Source organism: Xenia sp. Carnegie-2017, unplaced genomic scaffold (genome assembly GCF_021976095.1).
Source record: "Xenia sp. Carnegie-2017 unplaced genomic scaffold, XeniaSp_v1 HiC_scaffold_2, whole genome shotgun sequence".
NCBI classification, from domain to species: Eukaryota; Metazoa; Cnidaria; class Anthozoa; order Malacalcyonacea; family Xeniidae; genus Xenia; species Xenia sp. Carnegie-2017.
Genome location: NW_025813482.1, coordinates 9,213,554 through 9,222,589, shown reverse-complemented (window position 1 = coordinate 9,222,589; position 9,036 = coordinate 9,213,554). Strand labels below are relative to the sequence as shown.

At 34.6% G+C, this 9,036-nt stretch overlaps 1 long non-coding RNA gene across 1 annotated transcript; it reads right to left on the bottom strand.

The window, feature by feature from the left end:
• Positions 1–7,322: 7,322 nt before the first annotated feature.
• On the bottom strand, positions 7,323–8,392 carry LOC124440758. The gene is made up of 3 exons (XR_006946754.1): positions 8,175–8,392; positions 7,550–7,651; positions 7,323–7,401 (listed from the first exon to the last, which is right to left on the bottom strand). It is a non-coding gene; the product is annotated as an uncharacterized LOC124440758 (long non-coding RNA).
• Between the last annotated feature and the right edge of the window lie 644 nt (positions 8,393–9,036).

Below are 9,036 nucleotides of genomic sequence, written 5' to 3'. Positions count from 1 at the left end.
TGTAATGACCTGCTAAAATTGAAGCTGAATTTTTCGGTTTGCAAAGTTTGAATATCGAGAATGGACATTCAAAGGAATTTTGTCCTAATTATGGCTAATTGATTAGAAATATCGTTTCTTCTACCTAATAAATTGACCAATCTTACAACAGAGACGTACATGTACATATTGAGTATTCTGAATCAGAGAATCTTGAAATAAACGAGCTTGAGTTCTGCTGAATTCTGGTGAAAACAAAAAAACATTGTGATGCACAAAAGAAGCGCAGGAGGCGATATAGGAAAATACCTGATCGCATTCAATGGTATTCAATTAAAAAATGCAGGTAACAATTACGAAACATTAAACTGTCGCAATCATGTTTACACTCTGGATAAAAATAATACAAATTACGTTGAATTATGCAAACCTACTCCCAGGAATACGGAAAATGCTGTGAAGGAACTCTAGGTTGAGAACGCCCATGAGACCCCCCTGAAAAGCTCAACCTTTGACTTTCGATTTTACTCCTCCTAACAAATAGCCAAATGAACTAATATATTACGAGTACACAAAGCGTGTTCATAAGAGGTAATGAAAGAAGTCCTTCATGGCCTGAGAATATCGAGATTGAAAAAGTTAAGAGTATGTATGAATTTCCATAGTGAGCAAAGCAGCTCTGAATCAACATTTGGTCCAGACAACAAGGTCAGTGAATTTTAGTGTAATGAGAAACACGTCTCTATCCTTATTATGTTCAACTCAAGCTCCAGAAGGAGAAAAACTTAATAAAGAGAGTGTCGGTGAAGATCGATTCCACCAACTTATTTGAATAAGCATGTCACTGACAGATTTATAGGTAAAGCGATTACGTTGTGTAGTTGATCATTGCAATTGGACATCTTGCCGATGAGTATATCAAATCAGTAATCAGTTGTCTAAAGCTATGTTCAGAAGCAGAACAGACAAGGAAGGACTATGAAGGTAAGGAAACGTCTGACCTTACCTCACCAATAAAAGATCTTGAAATAGGGGAGTGAGTTTTTGCACATTCCAACTGAGTGAATGTGGGACAGGAATATAAGGGTGATAAAGGTATTTACAGATCCAGATACCTTGTATTGACGACATGATTAATAAACTCTGCGGTCTGATTGAGCTCTATATTCGTGTATTGTTACAGCATAAAGTACAAAGTAATATTCTTGATATAAAAACAGCAAATTTGAATGCTCAAAACAATTTTGGGATATGTATGAAACAACCAAAAGATATGAAAGAACTTCAAGGAATATTGACAAACAAGTAAATAGATATTGATAAACTTAAATAATACGTTTCATAACTAGATTATTCAAAGAAAATTTTACTTTTCGTACATACGCAGTACTGATAGACATACAAGAATGTACGATGAATGGTTCGTGACTATTTGAATGAAGGTTCACGGGAATGAGATTTTCAGTTATTTGGAGCTGTTGTTCTGAAGAAATTAGCATACAGAGAAAACAGGATTTAAATGAAAAATAAATGGAATAAAACAGCAATCACTCATTATGAAGTAGGACATTTCATGTAGTTATCTGCATTATTAAAAATCACAATTTGCTTGTGTTGCATCGTCAGAGATTTAAAAATTGAGACAACTTGACTAATATCATACAGTTAGTTATAAGCTTGCGTAAGACATCATGTGGAATGTAGCTAAACATGTGTTATGCTTAAGAGAGACCTAAGTAGATTTAATTATTAATAAATGTGACGATAATCAAAACTTATGGTGGTAGTGAATGGAGCGGCAAATGGTTTTGGGCCAAATTTTTAAAGAAGTTAAAATCTATCTTAATGTAAGATTTGGATTTGTTAGGTTTAGGATAGATAATCATCCTTTGTTAAACTGCATAAGTGAGATTATCATTATGTGGTAAAAACAAAGATGCATAGAATATCTTAAGCAACGAAACTTGCAGTGAATTTTTGTGAATGTTAAGTATAAAGGAATTCCTCTATAGATAGATTCATGTATTTATAACTGAACGTGAAACAGTTAAATCTATTTGTTAAATAGATTATTGAAAACATTTTGTTCAAAATACTCTCTAACAAACATTTTGTTGATACTTGTCTTGACTCCCAGTGTTGTTTATAGCTTAGATTGGAAAGCACGAGTAAGATTTTAATACGAGCCTCAAGCCAAAGACATGTTAGTTAAGTGCGATAAAGCAAAAACTGTTATTCTTCGCTTCAACTCACCATGTAATACATAGGCAACGAAAATGGTCAATAGAAAGATAAACAGCTAACATATATTCAGAAAAAGATAACCACAGAAGAAAAAGATTGCTATGAAATATGAGACTCATATAAAAATGTCGTGGGGAAAATGAATATACCGAACACATAAAAGGTGTTGTTTTATCTGAAAGATATAAGTAAAACCATTTTGTTTCGATTATTTTTCGAGTGGATCGGGAATCCAACCCAATAACCATGCAATGTCTTTAATATAGGTCCCATACATGGCCACCCTTTTTTGTTGTTGAGGGAAACCGGTGTATTGAACTTTTGTTCAACATTTCGCCGGAGGAAAACCCTCAGACATGGAATATGCTATAAAAGCTTATTCAATGTCGGGTTGGATGTATAACTGCCGTGAGAGCCTCCCTATTATTTATTATTATCTTTACAACAACTCGTGCAGTTCTAGGTTTTTTTACGCCTTATTTATATTACAAAGATTATTTAAACTGTGTATTCTATTTTTACAAGATTTTTGCATCATAGCATAGGCTAACAAAGCAGCATACAAACCATGAAAATTGCCTGTTGGCAAAAAAAGTTCCAAACTGGAACTTACAAAACAAATGAATACGCCATTTTTAAGCCATTTTTGATGCTGCTTATAGCATCCGCGCTGCTCTATAGACTTTCATGAGACAAATATTTTTCACGATGGAGCTCTGATATCTTTGACAACGCTACTAATCAAAAGGTTTTCTTCTGAAATACATTATCTTAACATTGTTTAAAAGAACTTTTTTTGCATGGTTGAAAAAATGATTTATAAGGCAATTAGCTAATTGCTGGCTGAAGAAACTTGCTACCATCAAGAAAAATATTTCAGACATTAAAATTATTTTAGTTATTGTTTAAAATACGCCATTGCATTTATTTTCGCCATACGAAGTGTTTAACCAACCATCTTACTTTAGTTCGTGTAATTATTAACATTCATGCATTAGCTATAGGATAGTAAATTGCTATAGGATAGTAAATATTTTTGTATTAACTATTAAATTCTAGTTACGTTTATTTGTTTAAAAGTTTAATATTTAAAGTAAAACCTGACACATACGAACTAAGCTTAAAGAAACCCATGCACATTTCTTCAAGTTTAAGATCGTATATCCTTGGTGATCAAAAACAGACAAAAACACAAATTGACGGAGAATCGGACGTCTTTTATGCGCGCGCATTTTTTTGTACGCCATAAGCCAAGAAACATTTGATCAAACAAATAAAGCATCAACAGGATTTGAAAAATAATTGACTTTGCCTTGCAACTCAGCCAAAGATTTAACAAATTTCTGTTAATGTTGATCACCAGGATTTTAACTGAAAGTATTATTTTGAACCATCGCACCTGACTCGTCGTCCTCGCTCTTAAATGGTAGGCTCGTCCTCGCTCTTAAGGGTGACGTAATCATCTATGACGTACCAATGAATAACGTAATACAACCACGACAACCATGACGTATACCCATGATATTCATGACATAAGGAAAGACAACAGTTATGTCAATGACGACAAATATGGTGGAATCATGACAAGAGTGATGTAATTCCGGACAATCGCGAGGTAAATAATGATCATAAGTGACGTCATCCATGATGATAACAATACTGAGGGAATACATTGACCAACTACACCACCATTGTTAGTATTTCTTCACTAGAGCATAATAAAAGATTTAATTTAGCGAACACGAACGTTTTAAAACTTGCTAATCATGAAAATGTTAAGGTAAATGTCATAGGTTAAAGACGATAGTATTTTTCAAATTCTGATATTTGGTATTGTTTATTCTCAAAAAAAAAACATATTGCACGTTGTACATCACATTAATTATTTTCATAAATTGTCTTCCCTGTAAAGTACTTTAATACCTTTTTGTTGGTCGTCATAGGCATCCCACTGTTTTTAAAAATATTCTCAACAGTGGCTAAGGTGCTTCATTTTCTTAAATGTAATTTTCTAAAACAAGAAAAATATAAATAATTAGAACATCAATTCGTCATAGAATTATTTCATGATGAAAAGATTTGAAGGTACAAAATAAAAACGCACCAAATTTTTTTGTGATGTTCTGTGTTCACTTGGATCAATTGCAAATGCTAGTCAACATTACATGTATATTTCTGACACATCTCACATTTCCAGTACGTCTCAAATATCTTTTGTAGATCTTTTAATGTCTTTATTTTCTCTAATTGTAATTTGGCAAATCACGATACAACCCATCAGCAGATGAAGCACCTCAACTTGAAAATCCATTTAACGTATGTTCTTGCTGTACCACATGATAAGTATAGTTTAAACGTAACGTCTTTTGCATATCATAGTTCCCAGAAACAAATTATACACATGCGATTTTCCATTAGTAATTGAAGCATCACAACGCAGCATTCAACTTGAGTACGTTCTCCTTTCAGAAACAATCCATGGTACTTGGTATAATACACAATATAGCGTTGTCAACCACCTGACATCGAAGTGATCAAGTGCATTTCTTTTGGCGCAGTATTGACTTGCATCATAACGTTGTAAAAAATCATCCATAGTTTCACAAAATTTTTATCTGACTTGCCACCTTTCGTTTTTCTTGCGCCAACAGCCACATATTAGTGATTTACTTATGCACACATGGTCGAAAATTTTCATATTTAAGTTTAAATCTCTTGTTTATATTAGTTTAAGCAGATTACGCAAGTAGAGTGTTATTTAAGATATGGAAAGTTGAGTTTCAAGACAAGTAATCATACAAAACATTAATAAATGAAATGCAAACAAACAACTTTACAACATTTGTCTTACGAAGCTTTCTGGAAAGAACGTCCTGGAAGTGAAACAGGGTGTTAAGTTATTTACACACATATATGTAATCATAAAGATCATAAAGTTTCTCTCTTGTATCATTTCATGAATAATGTTCTTGCTTTGACTGCTTCTGTCATCATTGTTTTGATGTTTTCTTGCTTTTCCTTTCATTCTTCGTGATTATTGCTGAACTATCTGATATATAAATATGATTCTATCTATTCTTCCCTCAATACTCTCGTGACAAGTAGGAAAGAAACAAGAATGAAGTTGTTTGAATTTAAAGTCCAGGGACCAGAGCAACAAGAAATAGACGACGCTTCATTCGCAAGAGTCGACGAAGAACCCAGAAAACAGACAACGCTGCGCTCGCAAGAGCTTGTGAAGCACGCAAGCAACATGCAAAGACGAAGAACCCAAAAACAAAGACGTTGCGCTTTCGGGAAACGATGAGCAGCCCAAGCCACAGAAGACGCTGCGCTTTCAGGAAACGATGAGCAACCCAAACCACAAAAAACGCTGCGCTTGCAAGAATTGATGAGCAACCCAAACAACAGAAGACGCTGCGCTTGCAAGAATCGCTGTTCAGCCCAAACCACAGTCGACACTGCGCTCGCAAGAATTGATGAGCAACCCAAACAACAAAGGACGCTGCGCTTGCAAGAATCGCTGTGCAGCCCAAACCACAGTTGACACTGCACTCGCAAGAATTGATGAGCAACCCAAACAACAGAAGACGCTGCGTGTGCAAGAATCGCTGTGCAGCCCAAACCACAGTTGACACTGCGGTCGCAAGAATTGATGAGCAACCCAAACAACAGAAGACGCTGCGCTTGCAAGAATCGCTGTGCAGCCCAAACCACAGTTGACACTGCGCTCGCAAGAATTGATGAGCAACCCAAACAACAGAAGACGCTGCGCTTGCAAGAATCGCTGTGCAGCCCAAACCACAGTAGACACTGCGTTCGCAAGAATTGATGAGTAACCCAAACAACAAAGGATGCTGCGCTTGCAAGAATCGCTGTGCAGCCCAAACCACAGTCGACACTGCGCTCGCAAGAATTGATGACCAACCCAAACAACAAAACGCTGCGCTTGCAAGAATCGCTGTGCAGCCCAAACCACAGTTGACACTGCGCTCGCAAGAAATGATGACCAACCCAAACAACAAAGGATGCTGCGCTTGCAAGAATCGATGTGCAGCCCAAACCACAGTCGACACTGCGCTCGCAAGAATTGATGACCAACCCAAACAACAAAAGACGCGGCGTGTGCAAGAACCGATAAGCAACCCAGAAACAAAGGCGCTGTATATGAAAGATCTGACCAATCAACCCCACAACAGATGGCGCTCTGTTCGCGCAGATTCACAGTTGATGCAGGAAGAGTGCGGAGTAATCAATGCTTTCAAGAATCGATGAATAACCAGAAAACATTATTTTTGCTTAAACCAACGTAGAATCAAAACAATAAATTGGATTTGTGTTTGCTTGAACAAACAAATAAGCTAGGACCAAACTAGAAAAGAGATGTGTTGCACAACATCTGCGTAACTCATGAAAGTTGAATGCTGTTAAGCAATTTTACAACCAACAAACTGAGCAAGAAGAAATCCCCAAAAGCTCTCACGCACACTGTTAAAACGCTCACATTCAATCCTTTCTTTCTACCTATGTCATTCTTTCTTTCTTTATGGTCCTCTTCGTGTCTTTTTGCAAACTTGGGTCTTGCAAAATGATTTCATCTCTTTCGTGTTTTTCTTAAGATGTTTCCAATCGTATTTACATCGTTAACAACATTTTTATGACTTACGTATTTATACACGATCGAAAAAGTCAGGAAGCAGATGTGTGGACAATGACGAGTACAACATCAACCTTAACTTTAACACTTATTCACTCGCAAAAAATATAGTTGTATATTGTTGGTTTTAAAAAGAAATTTAGTCGTGCATTTTTTTAGAATGTGTGCAAAAGTGAATTACTAAAAGTGCTCTTAGTTTGATTATCCCTTTCAACTGACCTTCCTATTAATGCAAATTTGATGTTATGAATATAATATTTTTAACATTTATGTTGATACAGCTTGTTTTCAACGCATAAAACATATAGCTTCACACTAAATTACACAATCAAGGTAAAGCTTAAACGGGAAATTACTTGGAGTTTCCTACCTTGACTTCTGATTTCAATTAGTATCATTCTGTTCCAATTCTTTCACTTTGTTGACTCGTGATTATTTAACTTTTTCAATTGATTGTTTTACGTTTTTGCATTCTTTGAATTTATCCATTAAGAAAAGTCAAGAAAAGTCGCTTCTTTAGTCTAAAGAATACAAAATTTCAAATTTAAATTGCATTGTTAAGTCTTGCAATACTATTATTGACAAAATCATTAAAAATAAAGGGTAAAAAAGTACACGGACATTTCTTTTTACAGCCAAACCTTATATCTTAACATTTTTCGGCATTACCTGTGTCAAAGATTTCTTTGTACCAGTTCTCCTTTTTGTTTTAGCTAAGTAGTATTTCTTTCTAAGATTTCATCGCTTTGAAAGGGATACCAGCTTCAATTGCTACACAAATAGAAAAAGACAATTTTTTCTAAAAAAAATCTAGCCTATTTCGCTTTATGCTAGCTAAAGCAATTCTTAATCATGTTTTTTTAGGCTTACGGAGAAAATTTGCAAAGGCAAAATAGTTGTAAATGACGCTGGAAAAGTTGTGGATAACTCTGGTTTTTAATCTTTGTTTATTACATTATTATTTTTAAAATGTAATAATTCAATCAAGTTTTATAATTAATTGTATAGTCTAGGTAAATTAAATTAATAACTTTGTAATTAGTTTGATATAATATCTAGGGCCCCTATGGATACATGCAATTATTCTGAAAAAATTAATTTCGAGAAAACTAAGCTCTAACAGGGAAATAGTGCAAAGATTTTATAGTTTATATCATTAAATTAGCTGCTTGAGTAAAACTGACGATGAATCACACTTAATTGTTAAAAACAAACATAAACATAACTATGCATTAGTTAACGACTTTATTGCAAATAAATATATTGTTAGTTAATCTAGTTTTTATGAACTTACATTTCGCTGTTAAGGAAGTGTCCATGTCACGTGAAAAAGTGTCGCACTTTGCCCCAGGCTACACTACATTTCACGGCGAAGAAAGTGTCTATATCCGGTGTATCAAGTAATGAACATTCGATGATTTGCTTTCACTGACTGACTTCGATGCTACATCGTTTTTGATTGGCTAAAATATGGAAAAGTTAGCCAATGTAAGGCAAGATATGTTTTCTTTCTTGTAGTTATCTAAAGGGAATTAAAAAGAGAAAAACCTGTGATTATTCATTAGATGACAAACATATATATACAGGTGAATTGATGCTACACCTTCAAGTATGCTAAAATTGCTCATTGTATTTATGCGCAAGTTGCACGTATAGGTTTCCCCGTGAGAATAGCAGTACATGGCGTACCGAAAAAATACTTTTGGAAATTGGCGTATTGTAAATGACATCAATGTCTATCGCAATGCTAACAGCGTCCCCTCTGAACGTGAATAAAAGTGGACACCTTTAAAAATTTGCAAAACATCGATGGATTAACATAATGATCAGGCATTGAAATTTCACAAATGTTGATAAACTTGATGTAGTTTAGAGATCTACTTTTATACATTATGTAGTTTAGATGTCATAAATTAGCACAACGGTAAATGCAAATTCGACTTCAAAGAGAATTATTTTGATTGAAATGCTACCAAGGGTTTTGCATCGAAGGCTATAAATAGTACTTGAAAAACATTTTTCAAACATTAACGGTAGCGCTCAACTTTTTCAATATTTTCCACCTTTAAACAAGAAATTTATTGATTGAAAATCCATTTCAAAAACCGAATATGAAACGAATCAACGACTGCATTACAAATCCCATTAATGCTTTG